Raw genomic sequence first — 16,006 nt, forward strand, 5'->3', positions numbered from 1 at the left:
CACAGTCCCAACAGTTTCTATCGTTAACATTGAAGAGAAATGCCAGTAGTTGCAGTAAACACTGATTTCATGAGAAAGTCTATAAAACCAGGCTTGTCAGTATATCATCGAGGATCTAGATCTGGTACAGTTACATAAACTGAACTTTGTGAAATCTTGAAATCTACGCTGAAAAATGTTTACACTGAAGATCACCAACACAGATAGGCACACGTGGGGCAGTGTATTATAATTGCTGGAATAAAGACCCGACGGAAGTGACCGAATCCGCACTTATTTCTCAGCAATTACAAAATTTCTTTCCAGAATCCTTTGGCACATATTTTTTATTCATACAGACACTTGGGTGGCCATAATATATTAGATTCTGTAAAAAGTCATTTTGAGATCGTTACCAGAACTGGAATTTATCTTAAACTTAATAGACAGGAATAGATCTAGATCTGTCGTTTCTGGGGATTTATTTTAGAGTCTAATTCGAACTAGATCTATCATTTAATATTTTATGACATTTTTACTTTCAGAAGCCAACACAGTTAAGCGAACAACTGAAGTTTTATTTTAGGGCTCTAAATGTTAGTTTGTTGACTGTTGTGTCGAAAAAACACACACCAGAATTTGAATCTAGGCCTACATTTGTAACAGTTATTGTTAGGCCCAACGGCAACGTTAACCCTGGGAGCTCAGGCCCGCTTAAATTGGGGAAAAATAAATTATGCACTTGACTTAGACCTACCTCGATTAATGGATGAAGGTCTATATTGCCCTCAAAAAAGGGAAAAGTTATAGACCTCCATATGGCGTTTGTTCTCAGAATCGATCGTCCAATTTGTTTTCAATTTTGAAAGAACAATCACCAACAAGACAGAACTTTTCCTTTTTTTGACTTTGAGGCTCCAGTTTGTGCCTCGATGTCACTGTCAGTGTCAAAATTCTGTGTCACGATAGACCTTCATCCATATAATTGAGGTAAACGCACAATTGATTTTTCCCCTTTTATTTGGGGTGCTATTGCTACCCCTTTCTACCCCATATCGGAGAGTACCCACTGCCTAATTACGTACACGGACGAGTCCCTGGGCTCAAGCTAGCTGGAGCTCGAACCCAGCCAGGACTCAGATAGCCCTATCTGTTGGATTTATCATTACCTGCACTTCAGAATAGGCCTGGAGTTAGCCTGGCCAACTTCATTTGTATCCCTGGAAATATGAATGCCTTGCAAAGAACGTGGACTAGTAACATTACAATTTTTAATCCGACACACAACTGAGCAGAGGAGACTGAAGTCTGGAACTTTTGCAAAGAAGATCGAGGAACCTCCTGCTGTGTTGTGCACCGGCATTTTGCAACTTCGATTGCCCCAGCTTCCGGCCGGCTCGCTTTGGAAGTTGGGCTTGGCTGCGGGCTTCAGTTCGAGTCTTTAACTCGGTCTAGTCTGTCAATTTGAAGTGTGTTTAAATAATATCACAGGTAGCTCTGTCTACGTCTGAGTACTGATAGATGTCGGTTTGATTCATTGCTCCATGGCCGGTGTACACCGTGTGGGCTGTAGCTATAGCATGCAGTACGGTAGCGGGTCTTAACCATATGGTCGGCGAATCCGGTGCATGTGTGACGTATGTTAAGGCCCTAAACCGCAAATTGCACCTAAACCGCAAATCGCCGCCTAAGCTTGTAGAAAAAAAGTATTTTTGAAACGAAGGACCTTGGATGAGTGGTTTCACTCCCCTGGTAACATTTAGTATTAAAGTTTGAAAATTTTTGAAAATAAGCTACTACTACTACTACCACTACTACTACTACTACTCCTACTCCTATACTACTATACTACTACTATACTACTACTACTACTACATATCAATTTGTTTGCGCTCCTTTTTTGCAGTGCGTAGCGTGTTAAATTATTTCCCTATGGAGAATAATAGAAAAATACGCCTTTTTTGACGGATTTGCTAAGATATCTCCCAAACGCGTCAACAAGGTGATCTATCAAAACAGAATAGAATAGAGCAGATTCTCACCTTGAACATGATATGATTTTCATTTAATTTTAGTCAAATTAAGTTCTGTCACTTTTGAGGTTTTTGGAACCTTTCTCGATGATTTTGGAAATCCATTTGTACATGAGCCAATGGGCAAGTGCAGGAAACGAAACGTTTGGTGCGACTTCACATTGTTGTAAAAAAATATATACGTCACAATAGACCCTATCAAAAAAAGACATTTTGCAGAAAATGCTGTAGATTGCGAATACCTAAGAATTATTTTGATTGGATAAAAAAAACCTCTGTCACTTTTCACATTTGCAAAAGCTTTTGCAATAATTGGTCACTATAGTTTGGCGGGTTCAGCCGAAGGCATTGTGTGTACACAGTACACACGCATAGCTAGGCAACGCAGCGCGTGAAGAATTTTGCACGTTTTCATTATTCGTACAGCGACGACTTGAGTGTATGTTGGATAGGACCGTACCATTTTTGACCGGGGGGTGTGCCAATGAATGCAAGTGATCAAGAAGAGTTACAAAACTGAAGGGAGTGAGAAAACAAGGAAAGTGAGAGGGAAATTTATAAAAACAAGTAATGCGAGGAAAAATGACAAGAAAAGGAGAAGAAGTGAAAACACGCAGCCTGAGTGCGCTCACGATATGTAAGTTGAACACCCCTGCACCGCAATGTAGCAGCCCGCCACTATACACGTAGATTGCCTGCACGATGCGAAGACAGCGGCGCGTATTAGTGACTGTGCGTTAAACGTCCCATTTCTATGCCTTATAAAAGGAGCGTTTTTTGTACACAACAAATTGATATGCTACTACTACTACTACTACTACTACTACTACTACTACTACTACTACTACTCCTAACTACTATACTACTACTCCTCCTACTCCTCCTACTACTACTACTACTAAAACTACTACTACTACTACTCTTACTGCTACTACTACTACTCTTACTGCTAGTACTACTTCTAATACTGCTACTCCTACTACTACTACTACTACTACTACTACTACTACTACTACTACTGCTACTACTACTCCTCCTACTCCTACTACTCCTACTACTACTACTACTACTACTACTACTACTACTTCTAAAACTACTACTACTACTCTTACTGCTACTACTACTTCTACTACTGCTACTCCTACTACTACTACTACTACTACTCCTACTCCTACTACTACTACTACTACTACTACTAAAACTACTACTACTACTACTACTACTCTTACTGCTACTACTACTACTACTACTACTACTACTACTACTACTAAAACTACTACTACTACTACTACTACTGCTACTCCTACTACTACTACTACTACTACTACTACTACTACTACTACTACTCCTCCTCCTCCTACTACTACTCCTACTACTACTACTACTACTACTACTACTACTAAAACTACTACTACTACTACTCTTACTGCTACTACTACTCCTACTACTACTACTATTACTACTACTAAACTACTACTACTACTACTACTTCTAAAACTACTACTACTACTCTTACTGCTACTACTACTTCTACTACTGCTATACTCCTACTACTACTACTACTACTACTACTCCTACTACTACTCCTACTACTACTACTATACTAAAACTACTACTACTACTCTTACTGCTACTACTACTACTACTACTACTACTACTAAAACTACTACTACTACTACTACTGCTACTCCTACTACTACTACTACTACTACTACTACTACTACTCCTCCTACTCCTACTACTACTCCTACTACTACTACTACTACTACTAAAACTACTACTACTACTACTCTTACTGCTACTACTACTCCTACTACTACTACTATTACTACTACTACTACTACTACTAAAACTACTACTACTACTACTCTTACTGCTACTACTACTACTACTACTACTACTCCTACTCCTACTACTACTACTACTACTACTACTACTACTACTACTACTCCTACTCCTACTCCTACTACTACTACTACTACTACTACTACTACTACTACTACTACTACTACTACTACTACTACTACTACTACTACTACTACTCCTACTACTACTCCTACTATACTACTACTACTCCTACTACTACTACTACTACTACTACTACTACTACTACTACTACTACTACTACTACTACTACTACTACTCCTACTCCTACTACTACTCCTACTATACTACTACTAAAACTACTACTACTCCTACTTCTACTACTGCTACTCCTACTACTACTACTACTATTTCGTACTGATTATGACTATAATATGAGTACATGGCTTCATTACCCTCGTAACATTTTGTATTAAAGTTTTAAAAAGATTATAATAAATATTTAAAAAATTATTTATAGCGATTCTTTATTTTCCGCCTTTCATTTCTTCCCTTTTCCTTGGCTTAAACCTACAGGCGTTAGATTATACCATAGAGCTCCATGATTATACTAGGGGAGAATTAGGGATACACAAAAAAAAACCTCAAAAAAAAAAACACAAAAAAAAAAACGGCACTATGTACAGCCCAAGTTGCCTAACTCCCATTATAACCAAGAGTCCAAAACCAACAAACAAGAAGAACAATAATGATAGCCTTTTAGGGCCCCATGCTGGGAGACCAACTTTATGTTGAATGAGCACCCTGGTAAAATATTTAAATAAATAAACAAATAAATAAATACGTGTATCAACAAAGGGATCAACAACAACATTTCTCATAAAAATGAGATCAGCGCCCTAGTTCTAATTCCTCACTCTTCAACCTCTATCCTTCTGCGATTTATGTTTGCCGCCCTCTGTGTTCACGCCTCTTACGCGCACACGGTATATTAACAAGGACCGTGTGCGCGTAAGAGGCGTGAACACAGAGGGCGGCAAACATAAATCGCAGATGGATAGAGGTTGAAGAGTGAGGAATTAGAACTAGGGCGTTGATCTCATTTTTATGAGAAATAATGTTGTTGATCCCTTTGTTGATACACGTATTTATTTATTTGTTTATATTTTACCAGGGTGCTCATTCAACATAAAGTTGGTCTCCCATGGGGCCCTAAAGGCTATCATTATTGCATTATTGTTCTTCTTGTTTGTTGGTTTTGGACTCTTGGTTATGGTGGGAGTTGGGCAACTTGGGCTGTACATAGTGCCGTTTTTGTGTTTTTTTTTTGGTGTTTTTTTTGTGTATCCCTAATTCTCCCCTAGTATAATCTAACGCCTGTAGGTTTAAGCAAAGGAAAAGGAAAAGGGAAGAAATGAAAGGAGGAAAATAAAGAAAGAATCGCTATAAATAATTTTTTAAATATTTATTATAATCTTTTTAAAACTTTAATACAATATGTTACGAGGGTAATGAAGCCATGTACTCATATTATTATAGTCATAATCAGTACGAAATAGTAGTAGTAGTAGTAGTAGAAGTAGTAGTAGTAGGAGTAGCAGTAATAGAAGTAGTAGTAGCAGTAAGAGTAGTAGTAGTAGTAGTAGTTTTAGTAGTAGTAGTAGTAGTAGTAGTAGTAGTAGTAGTAGTAGTAGTAGTAGGAATAGGAGTAGTAGTAGTAGTAGTAGTAGTAGTAGTAGGAGTAGCAGTAGTAGAAGTAGTAGTAGCAGTAAGAGTAGTAGTAGTAGTTTTAGTAGTAGTAGTAGTAGTAGTAGTAGTAGGAGTAGTAGTAGGAGTAGGAGTAGTAGTAGTAGTAGGAGTAGTAGTAGGAGTAGGAGTAGTAGTAGTAGTAGTAGTAGTAGTAGTAGTAGTAGTAGTAGTTGTATTAGTAGTAGTAGTAGGAGTAGAAGTATATAGTAGAAGTAGTAGTAGCAGTAAGAGTAGTAGTAATTTTAGTAGTAGTAGTAGTAGTAGTAGTAGTTTTAGTAGTAGTAGTAGTAGTAGGAGTAGTAGGAGGAGTAGTAGTAGTAGTAGTAGTAGTAGTAGTAGTAGTAGTAGGAGTAGCAGTAGTAGAAGTAGTAGTAGCAGTAAGAGTAGTAGTAGTAGTAGTAGTTTTAGTAGTAGTAGTTTTAGTAGTAGTAGTAGTAGTTTTAGTAGTAGTAGTAGGAGTAGTAGTAGGAGTAGTAGTAGTAGTAGTAGTAGTAGTAGTAGTAGTAGTAGTAGTAGTAGTAGTAGTAGTAGTAGTAGTAGTATAGGAGTAGGAGTAGTAGTAGTAGTAGTGGTAGTAGTAGTGAAACCACTCATCCAAGGTCCTTCGTTTCAAAAATACTTTTTTTCTACAAGCTTAGGCGGCGATTTGCGGTTTAGGTGCAATTTGCGGTTTAGGGCCTTGCCGGAGCGGTTAACCAACCCGACACATGCTCCGGCGACGATTTCTCCGGTGACAAATGCTCCCCAAAATGCGACATTTGCTCCTCGACATTTGCTCCGCCGAAATTCGCTCCGCCGACATTTGCTCCGCCGATATTTGCTCCGCCGACAGTTGCTCCGCCGACAATTACTCCGCCGACAGTTATTCCACCGACAATTGCATTTAGCGACAAATGCTACCCGAACGACACATGCTCAGGCGACAATTGCTCCGCCAATATTTGTTCCACATGTAGGGACAGTTGCTCCGCCGAAATTTGCTCCGCATGCTCCACTGAAAATAGCTCCGCCGAAAATGCCATCCACCAAAAATTATTGTTTTTTTTTTTGGGGGGGGGGTAAAATTAACGCTTCTAGCTTCTCCAAAGCTGTATGGTCATTATCATTATTATATATTCTTAACATTTCTAATTGAATTTCTCAGCGGAAAGAAATAGTTTGGCTCAAATTAAATTTCCCATCAGCGCTTTTGTCTCGATTATTTCTCCCTTCCTTGAAAACCACCCTCTCTCCCGTCCCTCTCTCCTGTTCAGGCGCGTACGCAGGATTTTTGAAAGGGGGGGGGGGGTTTTCGAGCTGATTTTTTTTTTAATCTCCCGCCCAGTCTCTAAAAAGTGATGAGCGGGGGGGGAGGTGATGATTTTTTTTCTTTTTTTTCAGCGCTGCAAATAAGACAATAACATTTAAGTGGGGATGGGTATGTAACAGTGCGGTCATGACCCGCGAGCGAGCAGAAATGTTCTCGTTTTTGCGTTGAAAACATAATCTTTTTGTCAATAGTTTGTTGGTATCATAGTCGATGCTACATGTCCTTCGGATCGTAGCACTCATGATATGGCCAACCGCGTAGCCATGATTTCATTTTGGAGGGGGCGGTAAATGCACGCGAAGCGTGCCAACACTTACAGAGCGCGCGAAGCGCGCTCCCTAGGGGGTGGGTGCAGGGAGGGGGAGTTTCCCCCTCCCGGGCGAAGCGCGAAGCTTTTAGTGTTTCATAAATTAAAATGAAAAGGAGCCGTTTCTCTTGTCTCTAGTACCTCCAATTCGGTTGACTATATTGCGATTTTGAACCTTGTTTTCAAAAGTGATTGTAAACGCACAAAAGAGGTATACAATGGAGGAAATTAAATTGATAATAACTCCGCGCGAAGCGCGGAAGCTAAAGTGATTTATCAATTTTTCTTGCCATAAAAAGGGTCCCGAGAAAAGGGTATTCTCAAAGATATATTGAAACTTTCTTTGGAAAGATCAGATTTGATTACAAACAATTTAGCATCAATGCATATTTTTAACTCGCAAAACAGAGGAGAAGATTGGTAGAGGAAGATATTCCTCCCCGCGATAAGCAATGAAACTCTGAAATTTCAAAGGGCGGACGTTTCATCAAATGTAGATATCTCTAATACCCAATCGTCTCTAATTCAATTGATTTTCTAAGATTATTGAATTTCATTACAAGGAAAATAGTGCGCATAAAGTTGAAACTTCTGTGATTTATTGAAATTATCTATCTATATAATAAAGGATGGTTATTTTTTTACTTATCCTGAAGTGCTTCATTTTGAATATAAAGAAACTTAAGTGTCATTCAAAATTTCAAACTGAGGGCGCAAAACAGGACAGGAGATGAATGTATACAGGGAAATGACATGAAGTTTAATACAATTTGATAAAAAAATATTGTACTTTTTTATTTAATACGTTACGAATTCCATACCTTCCTCTTTTTAAATTAGGAACCTGTTTACCCCAAATTATGGTTGTTTATAGTAATGAGCTGAAAGCGGGAGAAGCTGACTTTGTGGAGGTGACGGCAGAAACTGATATAAAGATTTTTACCAGCTCGGAGCCGACCAGACCAGAAGTTGCGCGATCAATTGAAAAAAAAAGAGATAACTTCATACATTTACTTCGGCCTAACCTTACTCAAATTCATGCCCTAATGTATACAATTTTAACTTTAACTGGCAAGAAGCACATAGCTGAGGTGGAAAAACAGGGTTAGAGAAAAGGTGGGGGAACAATGGAGAACTTCAATATTGTCATTTAACCGCGCGCAGCACGGAAGCAAAATTCATATATGAATTTAAAGCAAAAAGAGTGAAGGAGTTTCTCTTTTGAGAAAAATATAGAGAATAAATAGAAAAACACAAAGCTACCTTTCTTCCCTTTCCTTCCTTCCCTTTTCCTTTTCACCTCTCCTTTTTTCCCTTCTTTTTTTTTTTCTTTTTGGGGACGTTTTTTGTGGGGGGGGCGACCGCCCCCTGGCTACGGGCCTGGATATGGCCTTGATCAGAACACTGTAGAAACTTGAGAAATGTCATGAATAATTACGAGCGAGCGGAGCAAGCGAGCCGAAATGTTTGCGTTTTTCCGTCAAAACATACAATTCTTCTCAATAGCTTGTTGGTAATAATTAAATATTAGTTGATGATACATGTCCTTCTGCTCGTAAGTCTCATGATATGGCCTTGATCAAGAGACTAGAAACTTAAGAAATTTCATAAATGATTACGAGCGAGCGGAGTGAGCGAGCCGAAATTTTCGCGTTTTCCCGTCAAAACATACATTTCTTGTCAATAGTTTGTTAGTAAATCAAGTATTAGTCGATGCTACATGTCCTTCTATTCGTAACACTCATAATACGGCCTTGAACAGGAGACTAGATACTTATGGAATTTCATAAATTATTACGAGCGAGCGGAGCGAGCTAACCGACATTTTAGTGTTTTCCGTCATTTTGGTTTTCATATTGGTAAAACATATTTTGTAAGAAAACGTATGTCTTTGTCTTGGTTCACTTGTATTCATAAGTATACATCATGATAATCATGTATGGCCTTGTTAATGGCGATACCGTGATCATGTCGGCGACATGCGGAAATAAAAGATATAATAAACTGGAGCGAGCGAAGCGAGCGGAAATTTTTTCTGTGTTTTTCGTCGGAAACATGAGATCCTTCATTATTGCTGTCATATACATTATTGGGTAGGGGAACTGTCCGTAACCAGACCAACGAGTTATCAGGCGCTTGCCCGATAACTCCTTGACCAGACCGACCTCTGGGGAGACAAGCAAAAAAAAAAAAAAAAAAAAAAGGAAAACGAAAAGGGGGGGGTTTGAACCCCCGAAACCCCCCCCCCTTGCGTACGCGCCTGCTCCTGTTTTATTTATTTTTTTTCTCTCTCTCTGCATTAACTTCTGTTCGGGACAGGGGCGTAGATAGCGGGGGGGATGGGGGGATGCATCCCCCCCAGAATTTTAGGTGGGGGGATGGTGTGTACAATCATCCCCCCAGGTTTCTGTGGGGGAAGAAGCAAAACTATACAATAATAAAGCAATGAATGCTAGTTAAAATCAATCAATAATAATAGCAGTAATAATCATAACGTACAGAAATGACAAACATGATCAAAATTGGACTTTTATTCAGAGTCAATCATCTTATATGCATTTACAACTTGCAAGTTTTAAGTAATAACAACTGTCTTGCGTCGTCATATACATTTAAGGATCGTTATTCAGATTTTCACCAAGTACATTTCCTTATAATAATTATGTATTTGCAAAGGAGATAAGTTCAAAATATTTCATTACAGATTTAAGAAAGTGTTGCTTAATCACTCCCTTTCAGAGCAATTGCTTTCATAACACATTAACACTGTTCAAACGAATTAATAAGAAATTACCTATACACATACACTGACGCTTTTCCCTGCTGGCCATGTCCTCAACCCCTACTTTGCAAAGGAAAGGTGAAAATTTTCAGTCTCTAAGGAGCGAATTAGTAAATGAATGATTTTGGAATGAAAGTGCAAATTTTGGATGGCCTCAGTGATATCCGAGGTTTTTTTTCACTCAATATTCACTTTTTCATATATTCACTCCTTAAAGAGTGAACTATTTCACTAATTTTTTCAGAGTACTTTGCGCTTTTCAAAGAAGGTAGAATCATCCAATATATAGACATGCCTTAATTCACGAAGGCAGATTGAATCAATCCATGGATAAGATTAATTTATGGTCTAAGTTAGCGTTCATATTTTTGTACTTATACATGTACTGATTATTTAATCGTTCAAGAGAATAGGAACTTAGCAAGTATGTTCCTTTCGAGCGTGTTACCTGATACTGCCATATGAAGCATGAGTATGCCTGTTTTTCCTTCATGTTGGGCATTATAATCCTTTACTGTTAAGGACTGTTTTGCATAACTATATTGGGTGAAAATAAACGTCTTCCAGTTTCAAGAAGAAGTAAGTCGAGGCGCAATGTATTTTGGAATTACTTATACCAGTGATTTCTGTACGTGCGCAGTCTTCTAGGTTTGAAGGTTATAAACTGTTACATTTCCTTACCTATGTTTTTATCATAATCATCATAACAAGGTACATAATAAGAAATGAATCGAAATTATAACAAGTTACTATATACAGTTTACTTCCGACAACCCGGTGAGGTTTATTTCATTTCCATATACTTAATTCAATCAAGCCTTTGTAATCATGGTAATTTTAAACAGAGTGTGCTTATCATTTTAGTGTCCGCATATCTGCACGTGGATAAGAAATATAATGTTGAGCTTTTTTTTATTTTACCCCTATTACTATAATTGTAATTGATATTTTTTAGTTATTTGGCTGTTTATTTGTTTATTCCTTTAGTTGTTGATTCATTCGTTTGATCATTAACAATATCGCTACTTTTAAAAGAGTATACTACTATACTAGTAAAATAAGGAATACTAGTTATTCTAGATCATGTTTAGCAGGACTGTCATGACCAAGATGATAACTAGACATCCGACAAATGACATTTCTCTTATGATCATCTTTACTCATTGTCATTAATCAAACAAAAGATTACTGCCATGAAAAATGTGCAAGGAAGTTTGTTTATTTCTGGATGCCCTGTTTATTGCTGAAAGCAAAGTGATTAAAAGACACACGAGATAATCCATGAGGCAGATCGTGTTATTTTGTTATCTTTAACTCGTCTGCTTTGGCCCATGATATTTTGTTTTTATCGAGTACGTTATCTCCTTCATTCTTTATATTTATATATTAATTATATATATGTATATATATATATATATATATATATATATATATATATATATATATATATATATATATATATATATATATGTATGTATATATAAATATATATATATATATATATATATATATACATATATATATATATATATATAAAGTATGACCCAGCTAGGGATCATCCCCCCAGGTCTAAGGACCTGTCTACGCCACTGGTTCGGGATAAGCCCGTCAGTCATAAGGTCATAAGGACCATGGGTCATAAGGTCCGATTTTCATAATGCAAGTTAAGGGTCGCTATTCATAATGGACCATAAGGGTAATTGATCATAAGGATCGCTAGTCATAAACAACAATGAGGGTCTAGGGTCGCTAGTCATAAAAAGGAAGAGGCTACATTAATCATAAGGGTCGCCAGTCATAATAGTAGAAGGGGTTCGTCAGTCATAATAATACATGAGGGTCGCCAGTCATAATACTAAAAGGGGTTCACCAGTCATGATAGTAGAAGGGGTTCGCAAGTCATAATGGTAGATGAGGGTCGCTATTCATAATAGTAGAAAGGGTTCGCCAGTCACAGAAGATAATTATTCCAGGTGTCTGCTCTGACATAAAGTCTGGCGTGAAACTCTTAGCTCTGATCTGATCTGGTGAAGTGATCTGGTATGATGTGATGACGTCCTTGAAGAATCTGCCAGCTTTATATACTAATTACAACTATTCTAGATCTTTCTAGTATTCACTATTCTAAAGGCTTCTAGTATTCACTATTATGGAAGCTTCTGGTATTGTCTTTTAAAACAACATTCTCCTTCTTTCTGGAGCATTGACATTTCTACAACATTCTTGAATGACCTCAGTGAAATTAACATGTCAATAAAATAGCTAAGCCTATTGTTTATTTTCACTACCACTGGAATCTTATTGTAAAGTAATCTCTGTTCAGAAATAACAATAATCCTTGGCCTTTAAATAGGCAGAGGTCTGCTTAACAAAAGCTTTTACAAACTTGTTGTGGAATGTATTTGATCATTCTAAGCTATCCTTAAAGGGGAAATAACTAAATTAATGAATGTAATTGCTTTTACAATTCTTATATATAACACCAGTCATAATACGGGTTCGCCAGTCATAAAAGTAGAAGGGGTTTGCCAGTCATAATGGTAGATGAGGGTCGCTATTCATAATAGTAGAAAGGGTTCCCCAGTCATAATAATGGATGAGGGTCGCCAGTCATAATAATGGATGAGGGTCGCTATTCATAATAGTAAAAGGGGTTCGCCAGTCATAATGGTCGATGAGGGTCGCTATTCATATAAGTAGAAAGGGTTCGCCAGTCATAATAATGGATGAGGGTCGCCAGTCATAATAGTATAGAAGGGGTTCGCCAGTCATAATGGTAGATGAGGGTCGCTATTCATAATAGTAGGAAGGGTTCGCCAGTCATAATAAATGGATGAGGGTCGCCAGTCATAATAGTAGAAGGGGTTCGCCAGTCATAATGGTAGATGAATGTCGCTATTCATAATAGGAGAAAGGGTTCGCCAGTCATAATAATGGATGAGGGTCGCCAGTGTTACGATAGCTGCAAAAAATAACAAGTAAAATTTAAGTTTAATTTCCTCTTTTTTTATTACAGGAAATAATTAAGTTTACACAAAAAAATCATAAATAATAATATTCTTACATCTCTTGAAATCAGTTCTGGTGTTATTCCAAATTCATGGTCCAAATGATAAAGTCCCAGTTGGCTGGCGAAAATTCACAATCATTGCGATGATGAAACTGATGTTGAAGCACGATGAATAACAAGAGTCACTGTAACGAGTTGAAATGTCCGTGAAGACAATGTTGACGATTATTATTCATACAGACAATTACAAGTGTTATTTTGTTGGTGCACTCGACCCACTTGTATTATAGTTATGTATTTCGGTAACTTTAATCTCGTTACCGAAATACATAACTATAATACAAGAAACAGCCATTTCAACTTTTGCTTACCAGAAAGGATAGGGAGTATTGGTAACTCCTTTTATTACAATGCTATAAAACATTGGAATTCCCTTCCCAATTATATAAAGGAAATAGGAAACTTTTTGCATTTTAAGAGGAAATTGAAAGAATATCTTTCTCTTGAGAGTCAAAAAGAAGATGCAAATGATATGTTATACGGTTGATTAAGCCTGAATACTGACCTAGGTCTTTTCTCTTCTCTACCAGGTATTATTATGTATTTTACATAGTGTGATTGAAGCTTCGATATGTTCTTTCTTCTATTTCTATTTCTTTTATCTCTTCCTATTCTCCTCTTCGTGTTGTTATTGTCGTCAACGTTTTTGCTGTTGTTCTTCTTATTTATTTTCCTTCGTTATCAGTTTCTTCCGTCTCCTTCTACTCCTCGTCCCCATTATTCTTCTGTTGCTCCTCTTCCTTCTCCTCCTTCTTTTTTTCTTCTTCTTCGTTATATTCTTGTATATATCTAATTCATTGTCTATATATATTATTTATTGGTAATACTAAATTCTGATTTTTTTTCCTTCATTTTTAATATGTAAATAGTATAATTGAACCATTTTATTATCTTAATTCAGGACCCCACTGGAAATAAGCTTTCGAGCTTTCGTGGGTCATCCTGTGCAAGCCTGTTGTTTTAATGCTACTGTATATATGTTATGGTGACTTGCCAAATAAAATCAATCAATCAATCAATCACTTAAAAAGTTTGTTGAACTCGCCTAATATTTTTTCCGAGGTGACACAATATTGAAAATATTGGACGACTAGAAGGGGAATTCCCGAAGTGTACGCACCACTCATCGCGCGCGCATGCAGTTTTCAATGGCAAATGCGCACTCTGTGTGTCGAACTGTGACTGCAGAGTGATGAACAATTCCTATTAAATTTTTTCTACAGAGGCTGCAGTAAATCTCTAATTGCAGAGAAAACCAACAACTGTTAGGAAGTTTGGAGTTATATTCGCTTTAATTTCATTTTATCCTATAATAATTTGAATATATTTTAGAAATTGAGGCACAGGAAATACTATTTTTTTGCATAATAAATCGAGTGCGTATATAGATTTAGGACCCCTTCTACATGGGGCGGCGAAATCAAGAGGTGTTCGAAAAACACGGCGGGAGTTTCGTATTAGTGAGTTTTGTGATATTTTCTACGTAGTTAATGATCTTCAGAATGTTTGCCACAAATTAGTGAAATATAATTTGTTGAAATATTAAAATTGGGACAGTTTTTATTGTTTGAAAACAAAGTGCGTAGCTTTAGGTCCCCCCATCATACAGCAGAGTCTCAGGGCGGGAGGGTAAGTTAAAAATTATTTGCTAAAATTCTCTGTATGAATAATAATCATTATACTGGATATTCCATTTTTCGGTCAATACAAGGAAATATAGGACTCGCTTTGCAAAATATTGGACTCGTCTTCGACTCGTCCAATATTTATGCAAAGCTCGTCCAATATTTCCTTGTATTAACCTCAAGGCCATCCAATATTATATATTATGATTAACAGTCAATTTCAGCAATCCATGGGTTGAAGAGTGTTCATTGAACAGGTTGATGATGTTGATGATCTCGATGAGAACTGAAAATTCCTCTCTCAAAATAACTGCAAACAGTCCATTGATGGTGTGCAAATAATTCCACAGAAGATAATTATTCCAGGTGTCTGCTCTGACATAAAGTCTGGCGTGAAACTCTTAGCTCTGATCTGATCTGGTGAAGTGATCTGGTATGATGTGATGACGTCCTTGAAGAATCTGCCAGCTTTATATACTAATTACAACTATTCAAGATCCTTCTAGTATTCACTATTCTAGAGGCTTCTAGTATTCACTATTATGGAAGCTTCTGGTATTGTCTTTTAAAACAACATTCTCCTTCTTTCAGGAGCATTGACATTTCTACAACATTCTTAAATGACAGTGAAATTAACATGTCAATAAAATAGCTAAGCCTATTGTTTATTTCCACTACCACTGGAATTTTATTGTAAAGTAATCTCTATTCAGAAATAACAACAATCCTTGGCCTTTAAATAGGCAGAGGTCTGCTTAACAAAAGCTTTTACAAACTTGTTGTGGAATGTTCTTGATCATTCTAAGCTATCCTTAAAGGGGAAATAACTAAATTAATGAATGTAATTGCTTTTACAATTCTTCTTATATATAACACCTCCCCCACCGAGGAAAAGAAAGCTTTACCGTAGTAAAGGTTTCTTTAAGATTACTTTTTTTTCTTAAACTTTTCAAAGTCATCTTGATAAATCATTTACAGTTATCGTGTACAAAGGTATAGAACTTAACATATTTAAATAAATGAACATCAAAAACGTTTTCTTCAAATGACACACTTGGTCAAAAGCATGAATGATATCACTCTTGAAATAGCATCAGCAATTACATTATTCTTTCCCTTTATGTGTACATTTTTCGAAGGGAATGGTTGGAGCATTAGGCTCCATCTGTACAGTCTTTGGTTCTTTGTTTTGAATTTCTCCAAAAACACAAGAGGATTATGATCTGTATAGACTGTAATCTCTCCATTGGTTAGATACACCTTAAACTGCTGAAGGGCTAATACGAGACTCAGGGCCTCTTTTTCAATAGTTGAGTACTTCTTCTGAA

General features: G+C 37.0%; 1 protein-coding gene across 2 annotated transcripts in view; it reads right to left on the reverse strand.

Annotated features, from left to right (window-relative positions):
• The window catches only part of LOC121408093, a 34,048-nt gene extending 32,462 nt beyond the window's left edge, over positions 1-1,586 (reverse strand). For both annotated transcript variants that reach the window (XM_041599434.1, XM_041599433.1), the window contains exon 1: positions 1,149-1,586. The gene's annotated coding sequence lies outside the window, so the exon portion shown is untranslated. The remainder of the gene's footprint in view (positions 1-1,148) is intronic.
• Positions 1,587-16,006: the final 14,420 nt, after the last annotated feature.

The sequence above is a fragment of the Lytechinus variegatus genome, chromosome 2, assembly GCF_018143015.1.
Source record: "Lytechinus variegatus isolate NC3 chromosome 2, Lvar_3.0, whole genome shotgun sequence".
NCBI classification, from domain to species: Eukaryota; Metazoa; Echinodermata; class Echinoidea; order Temnopleuroida; family Toxopneustidae; genus Lytechinus; species Lytechinus variegatus.